The sequence below is a fragment of the Hippopotamus amphibius genome, chromosome 12, assembly GCF_030028045.1.
Source record: "Hippopotamus amphibius kiboko isolate mHipAmp2 chromosome 12, mHipAmp2.hap2, whole genome shotgun sequence".
In the NCBI taxonomy this organism is placed as follows: domain Eukaryota; kingdom Metazoa; phylum Chordata; class Mammalia; order Artiodactyla; family Hippopotamidae; genus Hippopotamus; species Hippopotamus amphibius.
This window is the reverse complement of record NC_080197.1, coordinates 11579484-11590719: the sequence shown is the minus strand read 5'-3', so window position 1 is coordinate 11590719 and position 11236 is coordinate 11579484. Positions and strand designations below refer to the sequence as shown.

General features: G+C 50.6%; 1 pseudogene; it reads left to right on the top strand.

The window, feature by feature from the left end:
- The first annotated feature begins 3893 nt into the window (after nt 1-3893).
- Nucleotides 3894-4361, top strand: LOC130833600 (coiled-coil-helix-coiled-coil-helix domain-containing protein 2-like; annotated as a pseudogene).
- Nucleotides 4362-11236: the final 6875 nt, after the last annotated feature.

Below are 11236 nucleotides of genomic sequence, written 5' to 3'. Positions count from 1 at the left end.
TTCTGAGAGCAGCAGACATGGCTGAAAAAGTACTGACCTGGGAGCCAGAGGACGTCAGCTCAGGCTCACCTCACCCCTTCCTAGTGAGATCTCCTCTGAGCCTCAACATCCTCCATCTGCGGAATGTCAACAATCTTACCCCTCACAGGCTTGCTGTGATTAGATGCCTCCCTGACTGCGTAACACCTGGGACACCAGAGATGGCTGATTAAGCTTCCTGGGCTCCATGTGTGTTTATTTACTCAGGACGTCACAGGCACGAACACATCGTGGGGGATTATAACCCACACAGATGCTGGGGCATCACATGGCTCAGTCTCTGAAGGAAGACACACCTTCACCCTGGAGATGCTTGGACGTAAGGGAGCCAGGAGAGAGGGGAGGTGCAACTGGCCTGGAGGAATCTGTGGTCGGGATCATGATGACCCAGTAACTTTCCTCCAAGATCAGTGTTCTCAGGATTAAGTCCTAACCACCCACCCACCCATCCATCCTTCCACCCACTCTCCCTCCCTCCTTCTCATCCATCCATCAATCCATACATTCATCCTCCCTCCCATCCATCCATCCATTCACTGAACATTTATTGAAGACCTACCGCGTGTCTGCACTGTGCGAATGAGGGACAAAGTGGGGAGCAGACAGGATTCTCTCAGCCCCACCCTCCCTCATTCCTGCTTCTTTTCTCTTCTTGGGAAAATCCCTGTGCTGGGAGATCCAGGGACTAGGGAGGAGCTGAGAGGGGCAGGATCAGGGCTTCATGGTGTCTCTCTGCAGAGGTCCTGGCCCCTTTCACCATGTGGAAAAAGTGAAAACTGCAATTTTCCTCCTGGGACTGAAGCCCGTGGGGCTGGGCTCCTGGAGCATTGAAAGTGAACGTGGCGGTCCAGTGGTTAAAACTCTGGGCTTCCACTGTAGGGGCGCAGGTTCAATCCCTGGTCAGGGAACTAAGATCCCACATGCTACTTGGCGCAGCCAAAACACCCAGAACACAAAAATAAACAAACAAAAAAAAAAACATGGGTGGTAGAAACATCTCCTCTGGGAGCTTCCCAGTGGGAGTGGGGAGAGAACAGCAGAGGGCCCCACACCGACCCCAGCCTCCTATCTGCCGAAGGGCTGCCTGGGCCTCCCTGCTGTGTTGGAAAATTCTCTCAGGTAGCGTCAGTGATGGGTTCCAATCCCACCACTGTGCCTGGGTTCACCAGGGGATGTGTCCCACATCCCCCCTTCCTCCTGCTACCCCGTCCTCCAGGGAATGGATACTCTGTAGTCTATTTAGCCTAAGTGGAAGGACATTCTGGTCACAGCCCCCGGTGACTGAGCTCCAGCTACATCCCAGGCGACTATAATTCATCGTTCAAGTCATATCACCACCAACGCCCTTGAGTGGTAAACACCCATGTTTTCTCCATTTTACAGACTTGGAAACTGAGGCACAGAGAGGCTGAGTCCCTTGTCCAAGGTCATTTGGCAGGTAAGCAGCAGGGCTGGGAATCCAGAGCCACATGTCACCATCATCCTAGTGGAAAGTCAGCTCGTGGAGCGGGACAGGTCTCAGAGAAGTGTCCATGATGGACACGAGAGGAGGAAGGTGGACCTTGGGGCTCTGGCCTCAGGCCCTCGCTCTGTGGGAAACAGCTCCAGCGTCACCTCCTCCCTCCCGTCCCCGACCCATCACCACCCTGTCCATCTACATCTCTCCCGAAACCCCAGGTTTTCCTTGCTGATCACTGTGGCTCCAGGAACTGCATCAGCCCATGAAGGCAGGACCTGGTCTGTCCAGTTCAGGGCCATGGCCCAGGCCCATGTCAGTATTCAATTCATTTTGGACAAAGACCTTTGGGATCAGTTTTCAATGGATCGGTCAGTTGCAGCTCAGATGCAGCCCCAATGCTGACTCTGGGAGCCTAGTAAACTACACCCTCCCATGTTTCCCAAGCCTCCCTTCCCTCATCTGTAAAATGGGCGGTGTAAAGCTTATCTCTTAGGTCCTACCCATACTAAATGCTCATGGAATAGCTGTTGAGTGGACAAAATCAGAGCTGGAAGGACCATAGAGTCCAGGGCTCTGAACTCAGACATCCCAGTATCCCAAGACACAAGTCAGAAAGGATGGAGTGGGCTGGGCACAGACTGTGATAGCCCCGAGTCAGCTTCAGTCACCAGCTGCCAGAACTTCTCATTTCTCAAGAAAAGCCAGAAATCTAGAGTTTACGCGAAGTTTCCCAACTCTTAAGTGCTGGCAGCTAATCTAAAACACTTAAACACGTCTGTGGGCAGGAAGTGGCTGCAGCCTGTCAGTTTGAGACCCCTGATTAATCCAACCTCTTGGGCCTCAGAGGTGGAGACGGAGGCCCAGAGACAGCGAGCCACCAGCCCCAGGTCACAGAGCACAGGAGGTGGAGGGGAAATGGTGACCTTTATCTCCCAGCCGCAGCCCAGCTGCCCAAGCGCAGGGCACAGGCTGGCCTGCTTGGCCATGATCCCAAGGGAGGCAGCAAAGCCTTCTGCTCCCAGACTGGCAGTTCTGGGGTGAGAGAGAGGTCACGATATCTCTGCCCACCCCGCCTAGACCAAGCCATATCAGGCTTTGAGATCCAGAGAATAATTCCGAGCAAAGGCCAGACTAGGAAGCAAGACCTGGGGTGGGAGGGAGGCGTGGGGGTGGGCACATTCCTTCCTCACTTTAGTGACTTGGAAACCACTTCAGCAGGCCTGAGCAGAGCTGGGCAAGGGGCAGATCTGGCTCTCCAGCTCCTGTCGGGAGAAGCGTGTTCCACTGCTGAGACTGGGACCTTCAGCCCAGCACTGCCCTTATTGATCTTGTTGGGAGGCTGCTATACGCCAGGCCCATCTCGCCAGAGCTCACTTGACCCCCTACAATCCCTGACCTCCCCTCCTTCCATCCCCCCCAACTCACTCTGCCCCCGTGACAATGGCTGCCCTGCTGTGCCTGCAACATACCAGGCATGCTCCCACCTCAGGGCCTTGGCACTTGTGGGTCCCTCCACCTGGTACACTTTCCCCCATTATCCGTATAGTTCATGTCTCACCTCCTTCAGGCCTCTGTTGAAACTGCCTGTTCCCCCTGCTTAAAACTGCAAACCATCCCAACATTCCCCATCCTCCATCTGGCTTTATTTTTCCCACAGCATTTACTTAACACCACCTAACATATTCTATGTTTCACTTGTTTATTGTGTATTAGTTTCCTGTGGCAGCTGTAACAAATCACAATTTGGTTGCTTAAAACAATACAAATTTATTATCTTACAGCTCTGGAGGTCAGAGGTTTAAACTGGACCTCCTTAGGCCAAACTTAGGGGGCAGGGTTGAGTTCCTTGGGGAGATTCAAAGAGAGAACCTGCTTCCTGGCCTTTTCCAGCTCCTACAGGCTGCCTGCGTTCCTTGGCTTGTGGCCCCACCTTCCAAGTTCAAAGCCAGCAGAGGCAGCTCCAGTCTATCTTGTGCTGCATCCCTCTAGCTCTGACTCTCCTACTTCCCTCTTGTACTTACAAGGATCCTTGCAATTACACTGGGCCCACTGGGGACTTCCCTGGTGGTGCAGTGGTTAAGAATCCACCTGCCAGTGCAGGGGACACGGGTTTGATCCCTGGTCCAGGAAGATCCCACATGCCTCAGAGCAACTAAGCCCGTGAGCCACAACTACTGAGCTTGTGTGCTGCAACTACCAAAGCCTGAGCACCTAGGGCCTGTGCTCCACAAGAGAAGCCACGGCAGTGAGAAGCCCGAGCACCGCAATGAAGAGTAGCCCCCGCTCGCCACAACTAGAGAAACCCTGCGCGCGCAGCAACAAAGACCCAATGCAGAAGCCGCCAGTGTCTGCTCAGAGTCTCCCTCTCCTAGACCTGCTTTGCCGCGCAGTTAAGATGCTGCGTGGAAGCCAAAGCCGCAGTTCCCGCATAGCCCCTCCGCCAGCCGGGTACCTCACGTGAGAGCTGCGCCCAGGCCAGCACCCGCCACTCAGCCAGCACCCGCCACTCAGCCACCAGCAGGGCTCCCCCGTCCGCTGTTGGCTCCCCGGCAGCCAGGTCTGATGGCCCAGATGGCAACCACTGCAGCCGGCGTGGCTGTGGGTTCTGCCGTCGGCCACACTCTGGGTCATGCCATCGCCGGGGGCTTCAGGGAAGGAAGTAATGCTGAGCCCTCAAGGCCCGACATCACTTACCAGGAGCCTCAGGGAAGGAACCCAGCCAGCACAGCAGCAGCAGAATGGCCCATGCTTTTTTGAGGAGAAACAGTTTTTGGCGTGTGCCCAGAGCCAGGGTGAGCTTAAGCTCTGTGAGGGTTTCAGCGAGGTGCGGAAACAGTGCAGACTGGCAAACGGGTTAGCTTAACGAAGAAGTGACGATTGAAGGCATGAGAAATCAGCTCTCGTGACCACGTTGATTTGGTATTAAAAGTATAATTGGCAGTGAAGATATAAATTGTGAAACCACCAGTTAAAGCTCTCCTCAATCATTAATAGTTCTTGTGCTTCAGGATGGCAGTGGAAGAGGGTGTTCTCACCATACAGAAGCTCATTGAGATGGTACTGAGTTTGGGCCTGGGCAGATGTTTGTGTGGCCTCTTAAACATGCTTTTCTGATGTTATTGTTTGTGAATTACTTAGAACGAAGTGATTTTCTTTCCAAAAAAAAAAAAGAGAGAGAGAGACCCAAGGGAGCCAATAAATAAATACATTTATAAAAAAAATAAACTGGGCTCACTGGATAACCCAGGACCTTCTTCCAGCTCAAGTTCAGCTGCTCAGCAACCTCAATTCTAATTCCACCTGCCACCTTAACTCCCCCGTAACCTAGCATATTCACTGGTTCCAGGGATTAGGACATGAATAGGGAGGAGGGTGGGCATTATTCTACCTACCACACACACACACACACACACGCACACACACACACACACACACGCACACCCACCCCAACAGAGGTCCAGGAGGGCACGGGTTGTGGTCCATCTGGTTTACTGCTTTATGGCCAGTGCCTCGTGCTCAATAACATGTGGTGACTAGATGGGAGCAGAATGTGGTGACTGAAGGAAAGGGAGGCCCGGGAGGTGACTCAGACACCCCAGGGGTCCTCTCCATCTTACTCATGGGACCTTGGTTCAGAGGAAGCCAACATGCTGAGGGCTGGGGTGCTGTGACTTAGCCCCTGGCCTTGCTGTACCCGCCAGAGCACTTCCCGCGCTGTCATCTTGAACCCACAAAGAGAGGATGGATGTGGGTGGTCGCGCTCTCTCACCGCACCACTTAGCTCAGCCCTTTCCTGGACCCAGCTTCTCATTTCTCTGACAGGCCCTGGGCTGTGCGTGGGAGGCCCAGAGAGAAAGCCTGAGGTCTGGGCAGCTCCAAGAGGGGATACTCCCGGCCCTGACCCCCTCTCGGCCAGCCCCCCCCCCCCCCCCCCCGCAACCCTCCTCCTGAGGCCGTGCCAGGCAATGAATGCGGACAGCTGCCCAGCCTGGCCTGTCCATCCGGGGGACCCAGCAGGACCCCATTCGTTACATAGCAGCTGGAGCTCTCTCCTCCTCCCAGCCGTGCGGGCCCGCCTGCCTTCAAAGGAGACAGGCTCAGGGCCCAGGTTTTCTCATGACAAAAAAATGTTCCGCCCCAAAGGACATGAGCAAACTGCCTGCAAACTCCTTTGGAAGGAAGCAGAGATAAATGGTTTTTCAGCATAGCAGGACATAGCCCTGGCAACACGCAGAGATCTTGGAAACAGAATGTTGAGTGAAAGAGAGAAACAGAAGAACTTGTCTGTAAGTTAAAAACACCCACGCATAAAATAATACTACTTGTTTTACAAAGACACACACACCCAGGGACAGAGGTCATGGGCCTGGGCATTAAGGATGAAGGGGAAAAAATACAACAAAATAAAACAAAGTAAAACCGTAGAGGTTCCTGACACAAACCAACGATAGCATGTTTAACTCAACAAATAAAAGGTGTCTGCTTCACGCTTAATTTAAAAAGCGAGGTTTATTATTGATACAATAGCCAGGACATGGAAGCAAACTAAATGTCCACCAACAAAGGAATGGATAAAGAAAATGTGGTACATGTATACAATGGAATGTTACTCCGCCATAAAAAAGAAGGAAATAAGGCCACTTGCAGAGACGTGGATGGACCTAGAGATTTTCATACTGAGTGAAGTGTCAGACACAGAAAAACAAATATCATACAATATCATTTATGTGTGGAATCTAAAACAAAATGGTACAAATGAACCTATTCACAAAACAGAAATAGAGTCACAGATGTAGGAAACAAACTTATTGTTACCAAGGGGGGAAGGGGGGAGGGATGAATTGGGGGAGTGGGTTTGACATATATACACTACTATACATAAAATAGGTAACTAATAAGAACCTACTGTATAGCACAGGGCGCTCTACTCAATACTCTGTGATGACCTATATGGGAATAGAATCTAAAAAAGAGCAGATATATGTATAACTGATTCATTTTGCTGTGCAGCAGAAACTAACACAACATTGTAAATCAACTATATGCCAATAAAAATTAAAAAAAAAAAAGAGTAACAGTGGCCAACACTTTGTAGCACTTAACACATTTAATCCCACAACTGCCCTCTGGAGAGGTGCTGTCATCCCATTTCACAGATGAGAAAACTAAGCCACAGAGAGGTGAAGTAACTTGCCCAAGTCACACAGCTTATGGGAGATGGAGATGGGCAGGGTGCACCACTGAGAAAAAGGAGGTCCCTTCCCCCCAAATCCAACCTTCCTCAGTCCCTCCACCTCTCCTGCCACCACTACACGGACAACTGCCACAATCCCCTCCTCAGTGTCCCTGCTTCGGCCCTCAACAGCCCCCTCCAGTCCCTCCTCCACCAACTGATGGAATTTAACATCACCAATAAATGAGATTGACAATAATTATTTCAATAACTGGCTTGTGCTCCTCAAAAAAATCAAGATTAAGGACAGAATCTCTCAGATTAAAAGAGATGAAAGACAAAACAAGGTCCTACTGTCGAGCACAGGGAACTATATTCAATATCCTGTGATAAACCATGATGGAAAAGAAGATGAAAAAGGATGTATATAGAATGTATATATGTGTATAACTGAATCACTTTGCTATACAGCAGAAATTAACACAACATTGTAAACCAACTATACTTCAATAAAATAATCTTTTTAAAAAAGAGAGAGGAAAGAGAGAGACAAAAGAGACATGACAACTAAATATGATACACAATCATATCACTGGGACAGTTGGCAAAATGTTGATGGGTTTTGGGTGCTAACTCTGGTAAAGCTGCTGAATTCAATGGCTACGGGGTTGGATAAGGGAATGCCGTTGTTCTTAGGACATACACACTAAAATATTTAGGGGTAAAGGAGCATCACGTCTGCAATGTGTTCTCAAATGATTCAGGGAAGAAAAAAAAATTTCTCCAGAAGAGAGAGAGAGTAAATGATAAAACAAGAGTAGCAAAATGTGATTAACAATTGGTAAATCTGGATAAAGCGTTTTTTAAGATTCATTATATCATTCTTGCAACTTTTATTTCTTTCAAAATTTAAAGTCTTTTCCAAAGTCCCTATGATCCCCCGATGGTGGGTAAACCCTCCATGCGGTTAGTTCTGGTTACAATGTTCAATTTCTCTCTGCTTGTAACCCCTGAAGATTTATTTCCCCTCAATTCTGTGAGCCCAGCTGTCCCTTTACAGGGCTCCTTGCCATGTTTTATCCAGAATCCTTAGGTGTCCTGGTGGGAGGGGGTCCCGGTCCCTGACCTGTTCCTCTGCTCAGCCTCTCAGCACTGTGAGGGCACGAATGCGTCTCTCTCACTCCCAGACCCCTGGCACAGACCCTGGGTTTGGCAAGTATTTGTTGAATGAATAAACAAGCTTCGGGCTATAGACTGGGCTCAAATCACAGCTCTCTACTTAGCCATGGGAAAGCCACTTCACTCCACCTGCAAGGGGACGTTCCTGTGTTTGTTTAGTTTTTTCTTTTGTTTTGTTCTGTTTTTAAATAAAACAGATACAGAAAGCCACACAGTACAAACATATACCTTAATGATTTATGATAAGGCAACTAAACTTCCTTGTGATCACCTCCAGGTGAAGAAACAGAACTTGGCCAGTTACCCCAGAAGCCCCCTGCAGGAGCCCTGTCCCACTCAGGGACAGCCCCTCCCTCCTTCCAAAAGGAACCATGACTTTTAGAGTCAACTCTTTTTTTTTTTTTTTGGCTGCATCTTCGTTGCGGCACGTGGGATCTTTCGTTGTGGTGCACAGTCTCTTTAGTTGTGGCACGTGGGCTCGGTAGTTGCGGTGTGTGGGCTCCAGAGAGTGCGGGCTTAGTTGCCCCGCAGCATGTGGGATCTCAGTTCTCCGACCAGGGATCGAACCCACATCCCTTGCATTGGAAGGTGGATTCTCAACCACTGGACCACCAGGGAAGTCCCTAGAGGCAACTCTTGTGTTTCTTTATAGTTTTTTCACTTCTGTTTGTATCCCTAGACTATATTTTGTCTTGTCCATTTGAAAAAAAAATTGGGAATTCCCTGGTGGTCCAGTGATGAGGACTCCACATTTTCACTGCTGAAGGCCCAGGTCCGATCCCTGGTCAGGGAACTAAGATTCCGCAAGCTGAGCGCGGTGTGCCCTCACCCCCCCAAAAAAACAAAAAACTGATATCTCTTCAGTCTTTTAGTTTCTGTTTTCCCTGCCATCCGTTTCGTTTCCTTACAGTTTATCTGTTGCAGAAGTTGGGCCATCTGACCTGTCGATTTCCCTGGGTCCGATTCTAACACAACACAGTCTAGCCTTGGCATTTCCTGAAAAATGGCAGCCGGATCAGAGGCTTGATCAGGGATACTTGAGAGGAATGAGGATGGGAGAGGAGCCTGGCACGAATGGGTGGCCCCCAAACGCAGTAGCTGAGACGCTTCCAGGTGCCCACGTGACCCGACCGCAGCTCAGCCAGGCGAGACATCCAGTCTCAACAATCCACCCGGCCTCTCTCCCCGACGCAGACCCAGCCGCCCCACCTCAAGAAAGTTCCAGGGCTGAGGCTGGCTCGTCCCAGTGGAAGCTGGCAGCAGAAGGGCCCGTAATTTTAGCTGTTCCTCTTCCCTAAAATTATTTCCCATCTGGAAATGGTTTCCAAACCCTGCCCAAAAAAGAGTTGGTGGTGCCGGGAACATTTTTCTATTAAAAACAACAAAACAAGACCAAACACTGAACATTGAGTTATTGTAGGCCAGGTTCTGGAGGCCTGGCTGAGCGCCAGCTGTATACCCTCCTTGAGGGGCTCTGCCAGGGAGGAGCAGAAGGTGAGAGGGACCGTTGGGCCCTGTTCCCAGGATCCCCCATCTCACTCTGGACATGGACTGTGGATGCAGGGCCTGGAAGGGCCTGGAAGAGCAGAGGAGAAGGGTTTGGACTGGGGTGGAGCTGTGGGCTGTCCTAGGTCACATGGGACATCAGGTCCCAGAGAGGCAGTTTTCCCCTCAAGAATTCTCTTGCGGCTGCTCTGAGCACCTCAAGGAAAAAGCTCCCTTGCTGCTAAGGTCTCCTTATCACCTTGCTCTGTCCCATCCCTTCTAACAAAGCTCCGCAGGCCTCTGCTTCCTGACTGGGCAAGCAAGCGTCTGGCAAGGATGTAAGAGTGTTGTTTAGCTCTCATTGTACTTATTCATTACATAGGTTTTCCATTTCTGCTAATGATATATAGTTTCCTTCGTACAGAAACAAAACAGGCTTAGTTTAGAAGAAGAAAGGTAGGTGGGGCCTTCCCTTTAAAATATAGATTAAGGAAGGCAGAGAGCACAAGTAACACAAAACTCAAAGCTGGCTAGAGTTTGGGAGACTCTGGTGCCAAGTTAAGAGGGCAGACTCCAGAGCCTTAAGGCCTGGGCTTGAATCCTAGTTCTGATACTTGTGGGCTGTGTGATCTCAGGCAAATCAGTTGCCCTCTCTGAGCGCTGGGTTTGTTTTTGTTTTTGTTTTTTCAATCCGTAGAAGAAAGGAAAATAATAGCACTTCCCTCACAGTTATTTCTGAGGATTCAATAAGACTCTTCTGGGAAAACACTCAGCACATCGCCAGGCACATGAGGGACTGAATCCATTCATTCAGCCCGAACTCACTGGGTGTCTCTCCTGAGTCCATGATGTCTCCCCGAAGCCCTTGGCTGACTGGCTGGCTGAGCAAGTTGCCCCACCTCTCTGAGCCTCAGCTTCCCCAACCATAAAAGGGGGACATCCATAGTTCTTTGAGTTTCCCGCAGGAGGCAGACAGTTACCCTCTGGGACCCCATGGCACCCTGCGCATCCCATGTCTGACCCCAGCGGTCTATCCCTGTCTCTCAGTCTCAGTGAACTGAGCCCCATCTCTCCACCTCATCCCATCTCCCCCAGCCCCATCTTTTTGGTGCTATTTTAGCCAGACTTGGCTATTGAGGTTCCTTGAGCCATCCCAGGGCCTTTGTATACACTGTTCCTTCCGTATGAAATGTCCTCCTGCTTCCAGATGGGTAACTACTGTCCCTCCCAGAAAAATCAGGTAGGCTTCCTCCTCTCCCCTGAGGCTTCCCCTCTCTGGGCCATCCCAGCTCCCCAGTCCTCTGACATTTTCTGATTCTCTGATACAAAGGGTCCATGAATATTTTAAACAAATAATTATGCTCTTGGGCACAATGTCTGCCTCCCTTTCTTCAGATACACTTGCCCCCTCGCCAAAGGAGACCACACAAATGTCTAATGCGTACAATCACGGCTTACCATCCACAGGCAAGCAATCTGCCTCCATACGCCGAACACACACTGTGGAACAGCATCGCCTCTGGCTAGCGACCTCAGCTGTCCAGCCTCAGTTACCACCTCTGAATAATGGGGCAATAATGGTGCCTGCCTCATTCATTCTGGCTTCGTGAGGGCTGAGTTGACATATATGAGAAGCCCAGAGCACAACACTCAGTGCAGGGCAGGGGAAAGGCATCTCTTGGTAAGACAGGACCTCTCAGACCAGGGCCGGGACTAAGGTAAGGCAAGCGGGGTGCATAGGGTGTGAAATACCAGGAGGCGGCTTGCTCTCCGGCCCCGCAGACTCAAGTCCTGGGAGGAGGCCCAGATCTCTGCTTCCCCCTGCTGGTCACTCTGCAGAATGACACTCCTTCCCTCTGCTCCGTCCCTCTGAGCAGGACAGAAGGTGGGCACCTCGCCAG